Here is an 18,615-nt window from a genome sequence, read left to right as displayed (position 1 = left end):
TGTGCCACCACCGCCCGGCAAGTCTATCCCTTTAAAAAATATCTTCTTTCATTTATGTTACTCCCTCTTCCATCCTGTCGGCCCACAGCCGTTATTTGCGAGTGCCTGTAAAATCGTGGCCTGTGTATCTGAGATGGCACTATTACAAAAATAGCTTCCTAGAGGAAGCTTGCAGTCTATTAAAGGCACAAAACAAAATGCAAAACCATATTAAGATGAAAAACAAACAGGATAAAGAGAAACTACTCTGGACTTTATCCAGTAAGCCATTCGCCTCGTGTGTCCCAATGACTATATGACAAGGAAGTTGGATTAAATGGTCTTCCAAACGCCTTCTTGCTTTCTGGTCTTCTAAACCTATTATCTCTGTGTGGCACAAGCGTCTGTTCTCTGCGATGTCGAATGAATGGCCCCCAGGGGATAACTCCAAAGCTGACTTGGAGTTCTTAGACACATAGGTATCAGCCTCTATCAACCTTCTTCCATGGGACCACCATGTTCACCTGAAGGTTTGCTCCCTACAGGGTGAAGTTAACACGGATAACACATGGTCCCACCTCTGGGGGGGGGAGGGGTTGGACTTACCTGGTCCTGATGCCTTGGATTCCAGGACTGGTTGCCTTTATCATAGGTGCTTCCTGTCCATAACCCTGCTTGCCCAGCCCCTCTCACTTCGGCTGTTGCTTTGTTTTCTTCTAGGCATCCTTCGACAAACATTAGGTGCACGATCTGCTCAAGCACTGTCCTCGGCAGCGAGAGAAGAAGAGTTGAGAGCAAGCTTGCCTGGTAAACCCCACGTCCAACTGTGTCCCACCCTGGCCTTTGAAAGCTGCCCAAACCCATCTTTCTGCTGCAAAGAATATATATATATATATATATATATATATATATATATATATATATCCATCCAGAACCCTGTGGCTGGGACTCACTGAAGTCTCTTTTCTTCCTCCTTTCCTCCCTACTTCTATTCTTCCTTCTTTTATTTTCCCCTTTCCCTGTCCTTCCTTCCTTTCCCCACCCCTTATAGCCTGTGCTCATCCCTCTTCTCTCTTCTCCCCTACCGTCTCTTCTCATTTCCTTTTTCTTCCCCCTCCCCCACTATGGTTGACTGGCCTCTTCCTGTTTTAGGTTGTCTGGTCTTGGCTTGCTACACCCACTCTGTTGTCATGAGTGGCCCATTCCTACTGAGGAATGACAGAATGACAGAATCGGGTCACCTGTGCCTCGGTCATTTATATTCAGGAACATTTTTATGCTACATGCTCTTAAAGCGCCTCGCTTTTGATGCGCCACAGTTAAAAACAGGAGCCCACAGAGCAGATGGCCGCATGGCGAGTCCAGCCGTGGAACATTAATGGCGCTGAAGCGATGGCAGAGAGTTTCCCACCAGACTCTGACACCTAGGGGAGTATTTTTGCAAAACCTGAGTGATGGGACTGCTCTGCCAGGACTCCTCAGTCTGCCCTTTCTGTGCAGACCTGCTGTCACAGGGAGAGACAAGGCTGACAGGCAGGGCCGGCTTTCCTTGGAAACATACATTCTAGGTCTACGCTATCTATCCCTCTGCTTCCCCTCCCCCAGTCGCCCCACCCCAGCAAGAATTTAATATGCAGCCCATATGTGCGCTTCCCTTCTGCTGGGGCTGAGCTCTGGAACCCAAAGGCTGTTGTACAAACCTATGGGTTGACCCTTCTTCTCCAGTCTCCTCTAAACCCAGAAGCCCCTGCAGCAGGGAGAGAGAAGGCGACAGAGCCCCGTGCCAGGATACGGGGATGTTTATCCAGGCCGTCTAGGGCCAAGCCTCCACCACAGTAGTGAAAGGTCAGGCTCGGTTTTCTTTAAGAAAGAAGCCTTGGAAGTTGCTGTTCCCAACCCGGAGAATTCCAAAGGAAAGCTGCCATGGAAACGGCTGTGACCAACACACTGAGCTATAAATACCAATTCAAACCCGTCCAGCGCGTCTCACCTGCTCCTGTTGGGATCCTCTCTTTGGATCCCGACGTCCCCACTCCCTGCCCCTAGGGTAGAATCTCAGTCCTTGAGTTGCTGTCCTGTTTTCCTTCTGCTTCCAGCAAAGGTACTAACTAGCGCTGTTGGGTGAGGCTCCCGACTACCAAAGTTAGGCTCCAGCATCCTCCAGAGAGATGAAAGCGAGCTAGAACTTCTTAAGAATTTCTATTGCTGTTTATCCCCCAACTGTGGAAAGTGCCATACACAGGGACTGTGGAACTTCCAGAAGAAGCTGGATCAATTACAGTGATGAAAGCCAGAAAATTCAGCCACCAGGAAATCATATTAGCAGAGAAGTAGGGCATCCATTTCCGATGGTAAGCATGACGGTTGCCGGATTCCATGCAATCGGTCACTGTGCTGGGAATTCTGGAGGGATTCAATGACTATGGGTTGATACATGACAGGCAAAGTTCTGTGTTTAACACACACTGCACAGACAGGGTGAAATATTTAGTCATTTCAAGTCATTACTGCGATGGGGAAGTTCACGCCTCAGTGGACAATCAGATAGTTCCTCAGGAGAGGTGTGAGAAGGGTACTGAAGGACTCGGGACACCCGTGCGCCTTTCTATACTTCAAGCAATAGCTGCCAGCCCACCTGCCAAAGTCAGGCTGCTCTTCTTCTTCTTCTTCTTCTTCTTCTTCTTCTTCTTCTTCTTCTTCTTCTTCTTCTTCTTCTTCTTCTTCTCCTTCTCCTTCTCCTTCTCCTTCTCCTTCTCCTTCTCCTTCTCCTTCTCCTTCTCCTTCTCCTTCTCCTTCTCCTTCTTCTTCTTCTTCTTCTTCTTCTTCTTCTTCTTCTTTTCTCTCTCTCTCTATCATCTATCTATCTATCTTTTCTTCAATACATTTTGAATTATTATGTATTTATTATACAGACAGAGGGGCTTCATTATGATAACTTTATATACATATATTAAATATCACCTTTTTGCTCATATCCATCCCCTCCACCCAATCTTACATGTTATCTCTTTCTGTCTTGGTCAAATCTTCCCTCCAATAGCCCTATTTCTACATTCATGTGCTCTCTCTCTTTCACTCTCTCTCTCACCTTTCTCTCTCTCTCTGTCTGTCTGTGTGTGTGTGTGTGTGTGTGTGTGTTGTAGATTTTAAATCTGGAACCTGCATATGTAGTAAAACGTGCAATGTTTGTCTTCCTCTATTTGGCTTTTCATTTACCATGATGGTCTTTAGCTCCACCCATTTTCCAACAAATGACTGATACCACTTTGTTCTTCTTTACAGGTACACACACACACATACACACACACAACACATTTTCTATATCTAATCATTTGTTGATTGACAGGTAGTGTCTTAGGGTTTCTATTGCTATGAAGAGACACCAAGACCATGCCAACTCTTTTAAAGAAAAACATTTAATTGGGGTGGCTCACTTACAGTTCAGAGGTTCAGTCCATTATTGCCATGGCAGGAAGCATGGCAGTGTGCAGGCAGACATGGTCCTGTAGCTGAGAGTCCTTATATCTTGATCCAAAGGCAATAGGAAGTGAACTGTCTTACGGGTGTGGCTTGAGCATATATGAGGCCTCAAAGTCTGCCTCCACAGTGACACACTTCCTTCAATAATGCCACATTTGCTTTAACAAGGACATATCTCCTAATAGTGCCACTCCTTTGGGGGGCTTTTCCTTCAAACCACCACATGTAGGGTGATTCCACAACCTGAACATGCATAAAATTTTTAATTAATGCAGTAACTTTGGACAATTCTTTCGAATATTTCCATTGTTTCCGTTAAAATTATTTTCATTAAGTCCTGACCTATGCCTGTATCTCTAAGTATTTAACTGTTTTCTTCTAGCAATGTTAGTTTTCAGATGCTGGAGCTAAGGATATAACATTTTTTCTGGGATTTTCGGCTATCTTGCCACATTTTGTGATTCCCAAAGCTCTTTCTTCCTCCCTCCCTCCCTCTCTTTCCTCCTCCCTCTGTCCATAATCTGTCTTTTTTTATTCTGATTTTTCGCTCAGTGTTACAAGGAGGAAGCTTCAAGTTCACCTTCCCTTGTGCGATACTATGCCTGGGGAGACAAATGTCTACTCACACCCCATATAGAGAACTGACAACAGACCAATAGTCCTGTTTGGTGACAATACCATCAAAGTCCAACTTGGTGAGCCAATGAGTTTATTGGGTTACTCCCAGGAATATGGATGGGGATTACTAACAGAAACAACTCAACGGCAGCCATGAAAGTCCTCCTCAGCATGAAAGCGAGAAACCTGGACAGTTTGTAAGCTGCTCAACAGGTTGCAGAATCTCTTTTCAGCAGCCCTTACTGTTTCCATATCCTTGCGTGGAAGGTGGTTTGTGCGTCTATTCACTCTCGGGAACTTCCTGAGACTTGTCAATTGCCTACTTCCTGCATCTTAATGAGCCTTCCTTCAGAACTTCTTGGTCTTAAGGATCTTCCCTCGGGATTAGAAAGTTTCAGTTTAGAGGAATTCATTACATGACACCATATTAACCTGGAAGTCTCCAGACTTCCCCTCACCCCTGAAACCTGTAGCTTCTCTTAGAAAAAATAGTGCAGAGAACAGATGTCCAAAAGGTGAGGCTACCCCATATTTCCATATGGCTCAGCGTGGAAAAGAAAAATAACTCAGCACTTGGACAGCGAAGTTATGGTTGGACACATGGGCGACAGGAAGTATTAGCTTGTCACGTGGGCCATGTCACTCTACCAGAGTGTGCCGACTCACAGAGTGCTATGTCATGGTTTCGATGAGACTTTACTGTGGCCGTTGAGATGAACATTAACAGCAAATGGTACCAATAATGGCCACTTGCCAGCTGCATCATTTTAGATAAGTTCCTTAAGTGTTCCTATTTCTAACAGAGGGTAAAAATAGGACCTATCTCCTGGGGTCATTGTGAGAGTTCACTGAGCTCGTGCCATGAAAGCAGGAAGTTAGTGAATGTCTGGCCCCAGAGAAAACTCACTACCATGAGACATGTGTAGTTAGGATTGAGATCCAGCGGCGGGTTCTCAACCTTCCGCTGCTGCAATGGATTAGCAGTCTGAAATAGTTCAACAGTATTTGAGAGTTCTTCTTCTTGTTGTTTTCCACCGTGATGGTTGAGGCTGGGCAAAAATAACTCCCTGCCATGTTAAAAGGTCATGGCTAATGGACAAAGGGCTTCTGTGTTTCTGAATGACAATATCTGATTCTGCTTGGTTTTGCTTTACAATGGTGGGGATTGAACCCAGAACCTTGCACAGGCTAGGCAAGCTGGACTGAACTACAGCCCGAGCCCTTCAAGAAAACAAAGTGTGAATCAGAGCTGGGTGTGGAGGTACCTGAGATCCCAACACGCAGGAGCCTGAGGGAGGAAGAGACACAGTTTAGACCAGGATCAGCCTGGGTTAACTGTGAGTTCCAGGTAAGCCTGGGCAACATAACAGAGCCCTTAACAAAAAAAAACACAAAAAAACCAAAACCAAAACCAAACCGAATCAAACCAAACCAAAACAAAACAAAAAACCCAACCAAACAAAAAACAAAACAAAACAAACAAACAAACAAAAACAAAAACACCTAAGTGTTGGCACCGAAAGCAATCGCTAGAGAATTGTTTCCATTAATATCTGGGCTAACTTTTAGAGGCGGAGTTTGGAAGAGACATTACACCAAACTCACATTTCCAGCCTTCCAGTTTAAGAAGAAAGCAGCCATGTGAAATATGTGGTTCCTCGGGGGGAGAGTATTATCTCTGGCAGCCTTCTGAGTGATTTGTCAAAATGGAATACAACCCAAAAGCTGAATTCTCTGGGAGTTCAGAGTTATTGTAAAGGGGACAAGATGAACCCTGAGAGGATGGTTGCTTCTTTCCATGTGGTGTGGGTGCCCTCCAGGCAGGAAAGGACACAGATTGATGATGTTGAAGCCTGGGTTCCTAATGATGCTCACCTGCCACCAAGAAGAAAAGCCCCCCTTGAGCTCCCTCAGCTTAAACTTTCAGTTCTGGGACCAAACTTCCATGTGATTCTGAGAAAGACTTTTTTTACAAGGCTGGAAGCCCGTGTTGACAGCTGGTTGATAAACAGGCTTTTTTGCAAGCTTAAGATTCAGAGGCACTAGGAACAGGAGGCTGCTGCCCCATGGCCTCTACTGGGAAAAGAAAGAGAAGCGCTGGTGTCTTGGGTTACTAACGAAGCAGTCTTTCCTAGACGTTATGGCACCTCGTATCTTCTCAGGAGACTGGCAGGCTAAACGTCCAGCAGTAAATTGAGTAGACAGCAAAAGACAGTGTACAGGTTGTTATGTATGTCCTTGTTATATATGTTAAGAATTAATATGAGCCGGGAGATGGCTCAGTCATCACAAACATGAGGACCTGCCTTTAGATCTCCAGCACCCATAAGACAAGCCAAGTGTGGCACTGAGTGTCTGGGATCTCCATGATGATTAGCCCTCTCGCTCACACCATCCAGTCATTGTAGCCAAAGTAGTGAGCTCCAGGTTCACCGAGAGACTCTCTCAAAAAACTCTGGTCTCCATATTCACATAATCCCTTAGTCACATGACAGAGGCATGTGCACACACACATTTTTTGCTCAGTAAGTAAAATAAATATTAAAATAATTAATCTCTTATATTCAGCAGAACAATTTTTTTTAGGGACTTGAGTATTTCAGTTCAACAAAGTTTGTGGTCTATATGACCAATAATGTATCTTCAGTTAGCATCTACAATTAACTAAGAGCCTTGTTTCAAGGTATACGACAAGTTTACTAGGCTGTTTTCAATCATCTTCTTGTGTGTTTGCTCTTCATTTGCTTGGATTGTTTAGGGCAAAGAACTGTAAATATCTCTCGAGGCTTTGGATTCACTTAATAATCAAAAGTTAGGGATTGTATTTAGGTATGGGATGGAGCACTGACTGTATTTTAAAAATACAAGTATTCTTATCATAATGATCAAAGTTATTATAGTTACTATTGGTTGTGTTACTTATAGGGAAAGTATATTTATTTAGACAACTATATCTTTCAAAAGTAACACCTCCATTGTAAAAAAAGAACTGGATTTTTTCCCGAGTGGCATTATACTGTCAGCCACAAATGGAGTTCATCTCTTTGTAGTCAGCTTCCTGTTATGATAGGTAGCCAGACTTACAACTTATAAAGAAAACAAATGGTTATTTTAGATTACAGCTTTGATGACTTCAAACCAAGATTTCCTGGCTGTATTGCTTTGGACCTGTGGTAAGGCAGTGCACCATGGCAAAGGCAAAAGCTCTAACTTCAAGGTTAGGAAGAATGGGAGAGGAAGGAAGGGAAGAGACTCCCACCATTCCCTTTGGGTTTACATGAGCAGTGACTCAAGGATATCCCATTGGGCCTCAACTCTTAAAGGTCCCACCAACTCCCAGCAGCACTGTGTTGCCAATCAAGCATTTTGCATGCGAGCCTTTGGGGACAGTTCAGTCCATGCAAGTACAGCTGCTGTTATGGCTGCATGGAACTGAGAGGTTGGCAGGACCAAGTCTGGGAGAATCACCCAGAAAAGTAATACACGAGGGAATCCAGGGCTAAAGGACACCATGGAAAGATTACGGAATGGTACGGGTGCCCTAGAACAGAGCCAGCCTTGCCCAAGGCCTTTGCAGAACAGAGGACGGGGTATGTACTAGCACAGGTCCATCCTCCAGATGTGGGACTCAGGGGTAAGATGGCAGAGGAAGACAGACTAACAAAGCTGTCTCCACTGTGTCAGATTTTGGCCAGGATAGTGGGCAGGTGAATTGCTTTCAACAAATAACCAGTTAAGTTGATAGAAAAATATTAAGTGAATTACTTGAAATTTATAAATCAGCTCATTCCAAGGGAACAGAACTATGACCTGTATAATGGTTTCAAATACATCAAGGTCCAGAAACAGGGCAAAAGAGCTGTAGAATTTCTATGAAAAATGACAAAGCATAGTGTAGGTCATTGTGAGGATGCAGTGTTTCCCCGCGTTCCATTGCTGGATTTGTTTATTGTTAGAACCACATTTCCAGTGTAGGTCATTGTGAGGATGCAGTGTTTCCCTGCATTCCATTGCTGGATTTGCTTATTGTTAGAACCACATTTCCAGTGTGAACGTGAAAGCTAAATTGCTGTATTCTAGAAAATGCACATCTTGGGGCTCACAGTGAATTGTTTCAGCTTGCAAATAAAAGTATATTAATTGCCCTTGTTGGCAGACATAGATTTCTTACAATTAAAAAAAATTCTGAATCCAAATTAATTGGCCTTGAATCTATTCCAACAGCATTTTAATTATTCACTAGCTAACAATTATCAAAAGCAACTTAAACATTAAAATGTTTCTAAAAGCACGCCTCTTCAATCCTATATAATAGTTTCATACACTATTCATATTAGCCCAGATTTTCTCGGAGGCCTTTATAAATGTATACAATGTGATTTTGTATTCAGAAAATAACCTTAAAATTCGGTGAATATGCAGAACATCATTTGCATGATAAATATGTGTGTTCTCCAAACACCTCGTTTTTTTCACTATAGTTTCAGTGCTTCTGATGTTAACTTTTAAAAATCAAGACTGTGTATGCACACACATGTACATGTATGTGAACGTGTAGATGTGCACAAGCCTAGTCTTTCTGTATGTAAAAGTGTATCGTGAAGAACGTGAACACGTGTTTGAGAACTGCACTATGTCAGAGCTCAGATCATGTTGCCATGGAAACATTTATCACAACAAACTGCATAATAAAACAATTGAAAATAAGAGAAGAAAACGTAGCTAGTAGTAGACAATAGCAGAGCTTGTTTCAACATTAGGTTGGGTGTCTGTGGGTGGAAATGTCTTAGGGCAACAGAGACCATAATGCTAAAAGATGGCCAGCAAAGAGGTTCACTTTGGTTGAGGGTTTTTTGTTGTTGTTGTTGTTTTGTTTTTTAAGACAGGGTTCCTCTGTGCAACTGCGCTGGCTGTCCTGGAACTCACTCTGTAGACCAGGTTGGCCTCGAACTCACAGAGATCTGCCTGCCTCTGCCTCATAAGTGCTGGGATTAAAGTCGTGCACCACCACCACCACCACCCAGTCACTTTGGTTGAGTCTGAGGGGAGTTTTAGAGGTAGCATTCCAGTCAGGGCCAGGGATCTAGAATATTTAGACCCCTCACCATGCTCATAGGCTATGAGACACCCCAGTTTGGGGGTACGAGGTGGTGTCTGGAAATCTTCAAACATCTTGTGATCTGTACTGGCAGGTAGTGGCTGCAGGAGAAATAATGAGTTAACATTTATTGGACTCTTTGATTAGGGGGAGTCTAAGGGGATAACAGAAATTATTTTACAACACACTTTCTTTTAAAAATTATTTTTAAAGTAAATATACAGATAATTGGACTTGATTATTTAAAAAAAACACAGAGCACATAAAATTGGACGGGGCATTTGGGAGGAGTTGGATGGAGGAGCAAGAGGTGAATATGATTGAAATTTTCAAAGAATAAAGCAATATTATATTTTTAAAAAGGGCTTCCTGCCAGCTCCACAGGAGGAAATTGACTCCAGAACTTTAAATCCTGTAGTTTATGACCGTGGTACTTGTGGACTCCAGGCATGGACCTATTACTATCACATGGCTATAATGACATAGTGTCAAACTCGTGAACTCCAGGCGTGGACCTATTACTATCACATGGCTATAATGACACAGTGTCAAATTCGTGGACTCCAGACGTGGACCTATTACTATCACATGGTTATAATGAAACAGTGTCAAACTCCTGGACTCCAGACGTGGACCTATTACTAGCACATGGCTATAATGGCACAGTGTCAACTGCTCTCTGAGTGCGCTCTCTGTAGTCATAGACAGTGCAGCTCTTGGTCATTAGGGAAGAGTCTTTGGGGTTACAACAGGGACTCACAATGGGTCAAAGGGTGGAAGACAAGTGGCTTCAGAGTGCTCATCCGTAAGTGGGCCACAAGCTCTGGGTGACAATAGGTAATTTCTGAATGTGTGTGTACATGTGTGTGTAGTCCCCAGGGCACACGTGTCGAGCACAGAGGTCATGGGTGAGTGTCTCCTTTATTGCTGTCCATCTTACTTGTTGAGACAGAATCTCTCCTGGAGGTTCATGTCTCAGGTCCACTGGCTGGCCGTCAGGTCAACTTGTCTGCCACTGCATCTAGTTTTGATGTGGGTGCTGGGGTGCTGGGGATCCAAATCCGGTTCCTCATGGTTGCATAGCCAGCACTCCCCGCCCCCAGCATCTCCCTGAGCAGGAGACACTTCCATATCTCAGTTAGAGACATGGTGGTACAGCTCACGGGGTTTTAAAAAAGAAACAGATAGACGCATTTACATCTTCTCTGCCTGTCTGCTCTCTCTCTCCTCTCTCTCTCTCTCTCTCTCTCTCTCTCTCTCTCTCTCTCTCTGTGTGTGTGTGTGTGTGTGTGTGTGTGTGTGTGTGTGTGAGCACACGCACTAATTAACTCTCCAGTGATGACTGGGTACCTGAGTCTAATATTGTAGGTGTGAAGTGGCTGAACTTTCCCATCATGTTGTGGAGGCAAAGATATGCCTTTTCGCAGACTTTCTGGGTCACCATTCTAGCTATTAGGGCCGCGTCGATCTGGAGCAGTTGCTAATGCTAATGACGGAGATTTCAGGCGATTTCAGACAAGCTGTTCTTCCCTTCTCCACGCCCCCTGCAGCCTCCAGCTGCTTATACAGAACTGAAGGAGCGGGCGGGTGGGGAAGTCTAGGAGCTAACTTTGCAGAATGGGTGGAGGACGGCCATCCCATTTTAGCTGCAGAAAGGAACTAGCCTAGATACATGCTTATGAATCCATTCATTTGAGAGGTAGTGGTTGTCACAGGAGCCAGACGCAGAGCTAACAGTTCCCAGGGCCGTGTAAAGCTCCTGTGGAGGACAGTGGCAGTGACCCTGAAAAGGGATAAAAAGGATCAGGTGAATTAAGAGAAATAGAGTCCATGAACGCAGCTGCAGAGGTCACCTACGGCCACCAGTGAAAACAAAGAGGTGAACCTAAGTACATCGGGCGTATGGTGGAGAAAAGACCACAGGAAACCCACGCTCCTAGGGTCAGAGCCAAAAGCTCTGGCCCCAGACGGCTGTGACGCATCCCAGTAACTTCCCCATGTAGATTTCCAGTTAAAACAAGAAAATGCATGAACTGAGTCAAAAACAGAAAGAAACAAGGAGAGTTCTTTAAAACCACTTGAGAGGGGCCTGGAGAGATGCTCAGCCGTTAACAGCACCCACCCACTGCTCTTTCAGAGGACCCGGGTTCCATTCCCAGCACCTACATGGTGGCTCACATCTGTCTGTAACTCCAGTTCCAGGGGCTCACCCTCACATCAATGCACACAAAGTCCAAATAGATAAATATATAAAGTATTTTTAAAAAATTAAAACCACTTGATAAAAACCTGTCCTGGATCTGCTGGGCACCAAGCCTGATCTTAGGGTACTAAGTGTGTTCTCTGTAAGAGGAGCAATGAGCTCTGGGGCTTGTCCTTGGATCAGCCCAAGGGAACTGGTCCTCAGGCACAAGAGACTGAGCCGGTCTACCTATCTAGCTTGAGGTCAAAAGAAGGGACCAGCCAGGCATAGTGCCGTTCACTTCTTGCCAGCACTTTGGAAACTGAGAAAAGAGAATTGTGCCTCTGAGGCCAGGCTGGGAGCTATAGAGGAGGAGACCGTGCTGTGGAGGGAGGGGGAGTTTATAGGATGGTAAAAGACCCTGGGGCGGGGTGGGAGGATGGTAAACGGGTACCGGGTCACCTAAGCGTTAATGGGTATGTATTCAGGTTATTCAGATGAGGATGGAGAAGGAACACCAGGAAACTGGAGAAGGGCCAGAGAGATGGAGCCATCAGTAAAGTGTCTGACCAGAGTGTGAAGCCCAGCAGCCATATACAAAGTCAGGTGATGGATTAATTCAGATAACTATTCAAAGCACTTTTCTTTTGCTAATAGTTGGGATTAAAGTTTTCTTGCATTTTATTTGTTCAGTGGTTATTTATGAAACACACAGCCCAGGCCAGATACTGTTTTAGGGAATGGAGGAAGCAGCTCTGAACATAACAAGGATCTTCGTTGTTATGAATTCAAACAGGCAGGAAGAATGCAATAAACATGTCACGCATACAGTGTGTTTAGAAACCACACGTGTTGTGAAAGACCCGCTGAAGAGCTTCTGAAATAAGATACAAACAAATGCGGGCTCTAAAATAAGAACACTGCGGAGCCAGAAAACACACCTTTCAACAGGAGCCACAGAAAGGGTCTTCATGGCCGAGCTGCAGGTCAAGCAGACACAAAGAGAGGAGTGAGGACCAAGAGAGGAAATGTGGAAAGACATACTCTGTCTTATCAGTCCTCAGAGTCCTGACACTCCTAACAGCACACAGAAGCCCGCCTGTGGATAATATTCCTGGGACATTGCTTAATTACTGATGTAGTGTGAATTCTAATTGGTGTTAATAATAAAAACCCGGAGTCAGATATTAGGGGTGAAAGCTGAAAGATCAGAAAAGCAGAGTAGCCAGCCACAAGTTCTTACCTCTATGAAATCCTCAGACCAAGTGATGTATCCATCCTGTCTCTACCAGTCCTCAGACTGAATGCTTAAGCTTCTCCCACCTTATATTCCTCTCTCCGTCCATCCACATCACTTCGTCTCCACCTCCCCAGTGCTGGGATCAAAGGTGTGAGCTCCATTTCTCTTTTAGACTGATTTAGTCTCGTGTAGCCCAGGGTAGCCTTGAACTCACAGAGATCCATCTGCCTCTGTCTCGTGAGTGCTGGGGTTAAAGGTGTGTACCACCACTGTCTGGCCTCTATGGCTAACTAGTGTGGCTAGCTCTGCACTCTGGTCTTCAGACAAGCTTTCTTTGTTATAGCACAAACAATCATCACACACCGACTCCAGGTTCTGTGCTTTAGACCAATGTGTAAATCTGTTTCTCTTCAAATAGAAGCCCCACATTTATAACCAGATCTTGAGTTTAAATTCTAGGTTCTTCTGGCAAACTCAGAAAAAGCTTGATTAACTGTCACAGAAATCAGTTTTGACAAATACAGACAGGCGAGCCCCATTTCCTACCCAAGTTCCCTTACTATTTGCCCAGCAAACCTGGCCACCGTCATTCACTTCACAGCCCCAGTTAATTTTCTCCCCTCACCAGCTCTGGCTGCTTCAAAGGCAGAAACCGTGCTTTGGTTTTTGAATTCTTAGACTTTAGCTCAAGGGGCTGTGAAGTGGTTTGCATGTAAAATGCCTTTTATAAGCTCGTGGGTTTGGATATTTGGTTCCCAGCCAGTTTGGTAGTGTTGGGGTTTTGTTAAGACTGTTGCTGACCCTGCTACCAAGAACTAGACCCTTACCTAAGCAGCTGGACCAATAGAGCATTTTTAGATGATACCATTGCCTACAGTTCTGAAGTTTCCATTTGCCTACACAGTTCCCCAGTGCACCCCATTTAAAAACAGACCAGGATAATCAAGCCCTTTGGGTACAGATTCACCTGACGGACTGTGGACCTGGGGCTTGATCAGCTCTCAAGAGTACCTTGTAACTCATGATAATGACGCTTGGTTCATTCCAAGACTTGTTTCCTCCCTTTCTAATGACTTCATTTTTGATTGGACCCAACAGCAGGTGAACCAGACCTTCTCTAGTACATTGCATTTATGGGTATTTGTGGGGGGGAGGGCTGGCGTAACAGCGCTTTTGATCTCCTTGTAAAAGATTTCCCCACAAATCGCCTGGAGTCTCTTTGTAATTTAGGATATGAAGGACATATGTTGACATATATAAATACACACGAATAAGAAATCTGATGTAAAGCCGGGCAGTGGTGGCGCACGCCTTTAATCCCAGCACTCGAAAAAGAAAAAGAAAAAAAAAAGAAATCTGATGTAGCAAAGTTTCACATCTACAAGGCACGTTTGAAAAATAAGATATCAGGAGAAATCCTTTGGTTGATTTTTATTTTGGGAGCTTATGGGACAAGAAGAGCATGGATATCATGTATTTTATTCCATGCTATTTATCACCGCATTGCTTGATTTTAGCAATGTTTTTATAAAAAAATAAAGAGAGTAGGAGCCAGTGAGACGGCTCAGTGGGTAAGAGCAGTTGCTGCCAAGTCTGAAGACCAGAGTTTGGTCCCCAGAATCCACATGGCAGGAGGGTAGAACTGATTCCCGTTAGTTGTCCTTTGACTTCAATGTGTACACTGTGGTGTGGATGTAAACACATGCGCACACACACACACACACACACACACACACACACACACACACATACATAGACATGCACAAGTAAATACATATAAAATTTTTTAAAACTTAAAGAAAGTAACACAGAGAGACTGTTACAAATCAAATAAATAAATTATGACCTGTTGATAAGGTATCCAACCATGAAAATGACAGCATGGGAGTACACTTGCTGTAAGGAAAGAGGGTTGGATAAGGAGGCGAGGTTGTTAGAAAGAGGCTGTCGACTGCTCTTCAAACAATGGTTCCTTCCATGTTCCGTGAACTGTATCTTGCATGGAAAGAAGGCCATTGTCACAGATTTCTCCTAGCTGCAGACGACAGTGGTATGCTATTCAAATACTTGCTGAATTTTTAGGATATACTCACAAACAAACTGCTTTTCTTTCTAACTTTCCCTGTTACTACTCCCACTGCCTTTATGGGGTTTGTCCACACCCACTTCCTATATCCTCTTAAAAGAAGATCACAAGCAGTTGTGAGCCATATGATTGGGTGCCGAGAAGCAAACCTGGGTCTTCTGCAAGACCAGTAAGCCCTCTTAACCTCTTAGCCACCTCTCCAGGGACTGTTGTTAATTTTTTCAATAACGCTTTGGGTTTTCTCTTCATTCCTTCCTTCTTTCCTTCCCCGTCCCTCCCTTTCTCCCTCTCTCCTTCCTTCCTTCTTTTCTTCCTTTTTTCAGGTACAACCTCCCCTCAGCTTAATGAGAGTAGCTAGTCTTAGTTCATATAGATCCATGCCCCCAACACGAGAAGAGGGCCTGCTAGGGTTAGGCTCCAGTGATGAAGTCAAAGATTCCATAACTTCATGTCCCTGATTGATAGAATCCATAGACATAGCAACAACACATGGCAGGGGGTGGTAAGGGCTATGGCCAATATGAAAATAAACCTTACCATGGCAGGAACCTTGAACAAGGTTCAGATAAGAAGTGACCATGAACTAAGCCCTCAAGGATTGGTAGTTTTTCTCCAAGTAGAGAGGGCAGGAAGGGCCTTCTGATCGCAGAAACGCCCTGGAAAAGAGAACAGTTAGATGCTGTGTGTTTTCAGGAGCAGTTAATAGCTCAGTCCAGCTAGAAGGCAGAATGTTTGAAGGGAATCAATGAGAGAAAGTTCGGCAAAGGCAGAAAAAAGCAGGTTGAGGGCACAGCTTTCCTGCAGATGGGGTCTAATTAGAAAGAAGGCTCTCAAAGTTAAGTGAGCTCAGGAAGGGCGTACCGAAATGTGGCAGCTAACTGATTGCTTTACATCATGTTCACAAAAAGCCTGGACTAAGAGAAAAGAGGCCGACGACTGTTGAGAGTGGAAAAGTAGCAGCTGGGCCGCAGGGGTAGCTGAGTAGTCAGAGCTCGGATATCATACACAAGGCCCTGGGCTTGATCTCCGGCGCTCGAAACAACAACAAAACAGCGGCTCCCATCAAGGACAGAGAAAACAGGGTTCTTCAGATTGTCACAAAGATCTGCTGACCCGAGACATGAGCCTCTGTCCTAGAGACAGTCTGAGGCTACCAATCCCTTGGGATCATAAACTCATGAGTGCCTGTACTAATGCTCTGCTCTCTGACCCAAAGGCATCCCTGTAAAGCAGACTCTGAACACTCTATAACGGCCGACGCTCACAGACCCTGATCTAGCCAATGCATCCGCAGCGCACTTTCTATTCTCTTCCCGTCAGATCACGGCACAGATGAAGGAGGCGGCATCTTACAATTGACCTGGACACTGGGTTTGGACTGGCACATTCTATTTAACATGAGCTTGGCCAGAAAGCTACAGAGCACAGAGCCAAGAGAGTGCCAAAGACAGTCCTAAAAGCCAGCATCAAATCCGGCCAGCCTGTCCATCTACAAGGCTGCACAGGAACAGACACTGAATACAGTAACCAGAATCACCTGACAGGAAAGCTTATGTAAAAATCCCACATGTAGGAGGCAGACTCTGGAAAGATGCCATGCTCTGAAGCCTGCCTCAGGAATATCTTTAGAGGGGCATATCAAAGTTTCTCAAAAAGGCTGGCAAGATGGTTCAGTGGGTGAAGGTGTTTACCTCCAGACAACCTGAGTATGATCCCCAAGCAACCACATAGTGGAAGGACAGAACCAACTCACACAAGTTGTCCTCCAACCTCCATACATGTACCACAGCATACGAGTTGCCTACATAGATACACATGCAAGGATGCTTTGGTTTGTCTACAGATTGGAGCACAGTATAATAGCATGTGATGTACTTCCAAAAATCTCCCCTCTTGCATATGCCTCCCCTACCGTGAAGATCCCTGTGCACCGGCTTGCAGAGGCTTTTACTGATCCAGTTAATACTTCCCTATAATGCTCTTCTAGGGCAGGTCTTCTCCACCTTCCTAATGTTGTGACCCTTTAATCAATTCCTCATGTTGGAATGAGCCCAAGCATAAAATTGCTTTTGTTGCTACCTCATAACTGTAATTTTCCTACTGTTTGAAGGGTGATGTAGACATCTGATGTGTAGGATGGTCTTAGGTGACACCTATGAAACAGGTAGACACACCCTTGACCCCCAAAGGAGTCTCGACCTGCAGCTTGAGGCCTGCTGTTCTAGAGGCTTTGGTTGACCAGCTCTGATAGGAAGGCATCTTTCTAAGTTTGTAAAGCTCGCTACATGATCTTAGAGGTCATCTCTCCTAATCTAGACATTGTTGCATGTATTCCACAAGTAAGGGGAAAGGGCTGTTTCAAGTGGATACTTTTGGGGACAAGTGGCTTCATGTGTTAAGCATTATGTGTCAGCTCTTGGTTTGTGTCTTTCTCATTGATCCGGTTCCATGTTCCTGAGAAACAGGACCTTTGCTTCCTCTGCCTCTGTAGACGTTCCGGCTTCCTCAGACGCCTGGCAGAGGATAGCTAGCTTCTTGGCTTCCCAGACAATCTACCATATTTACAAACAACAGGCTATCCACTTTCTTGTAAAGAAATAAAAATACATTATTCAATTTCTTAGCTAGGGTTTAGTTCTACATCTAGAATGCAAAATAAGACTTCTCTTTTTGGCTAACAGTAAAAGAGCATTTGCTAAGCAACTCTCTCTTCTTCATTAAGGCTCCTTTTTTTCTTTCATCTTAAAAAACAAAACAAAACAGGAATCAAAGTATGCATCACACCCTGTGTTAGCCTCTGAATAAAAAAAACCGAAGTTTCCATTTCTGCTAACCAGCAGCTTTCTTTCAGCTAAGAGCTGGGATGAGAGAGGCTAGGACTGATCAGCCAAGCCACGCTAGAGCCAGAGCCCAGGAAGGTGCCCAGGTGAACTACAAAAAAGAAAGCAGGAGAAGCAGCTGGTGGGTTTCTGTGGCAAATATATGCATTCTATGCATTTTGAAGGCAGCTCTGCATCTGAAAAAGGGCCAGTTGGTTCAGGTGGGAATTTCCAAACTTCTTGTTTCAATAGAAAAGAGCAATTGTTTGAGTTTCTACTTCTTGTTCTGGTATTGCAGCACCGAACCAATAAACATTAACTAGTCCTTACAGCAGCATGAAGGTAGACATTGAAGAGAATGGGAACATGAAAAGGGTTTCTAGACTCCAGGAGATTGACATCTAAATGGGACAGGGAGGAAAATATCTCATAGTGACGCTTGAATTTTAAAAAAAAAGCTTATTATTTTATTATTCTACAAGGAAGACCAGAAGAGACAATTGTTGATCTTACACAGGCCTTTTAGGCAATACTTTAATACCTTTGTTTGAAAACACTAAGACCAACACTCACTTAAGAGAATATTCCAATATGGATGAACAAAACATATAAAAAACCAAAAAGATAAAATATAGAGTTATAAATATCCAGAAACTCCGATAAAAAGAGAAAATAATATTTTAAAAAATGACTTAAAAGGTAAGAAAAATACACAGCTTTCCCAAGACAAGAGTGTAATGTTATAAAGGAAAAATTCTAACAACAAAGGTTCTTGAAAAGTCACAAGTTCAACTTTTTACAGTTTAGCTAATACACCAATATGACATGATGCCCACTTATGATATAAATAATTCTTTCATAATTCTCTGAAACCACTACTAAGCCCAATTAAATGCTTTATTTTATAAGTTGCCTTGGTCACGGTTACAGCAATAGGAAAGCAGCCAATGCGATAACTGAGTGACAGAACAGTACCCTGATGTCCACGAGGGCCGGCATTCAATCCTCACCACCATTAAACAAACCAACAAGAGAGCAGGACAGATAGCATCAGCTGATTCCTGAGAGGGTGTGGTGACCACTGAATGGGGGAATAAAAAGGACAGCAAAGAA

The sequence above is a fragment of the Arvicola amphibius genome, chromosome 12 (genome assembly GCF_903992535.2).
Source record: "Arvicola amphibius chromosome 12, mArvAmp1.2, whole genome shotgun sequence".
NCBI lineage: Eukaryota > Metazoa > Chordata > Mammalia > Rodentia > Cricetidae > Arvicola > Arvicola amphibius.
This window is presented reverse-complemented; position numbering follows the sequence as displayed.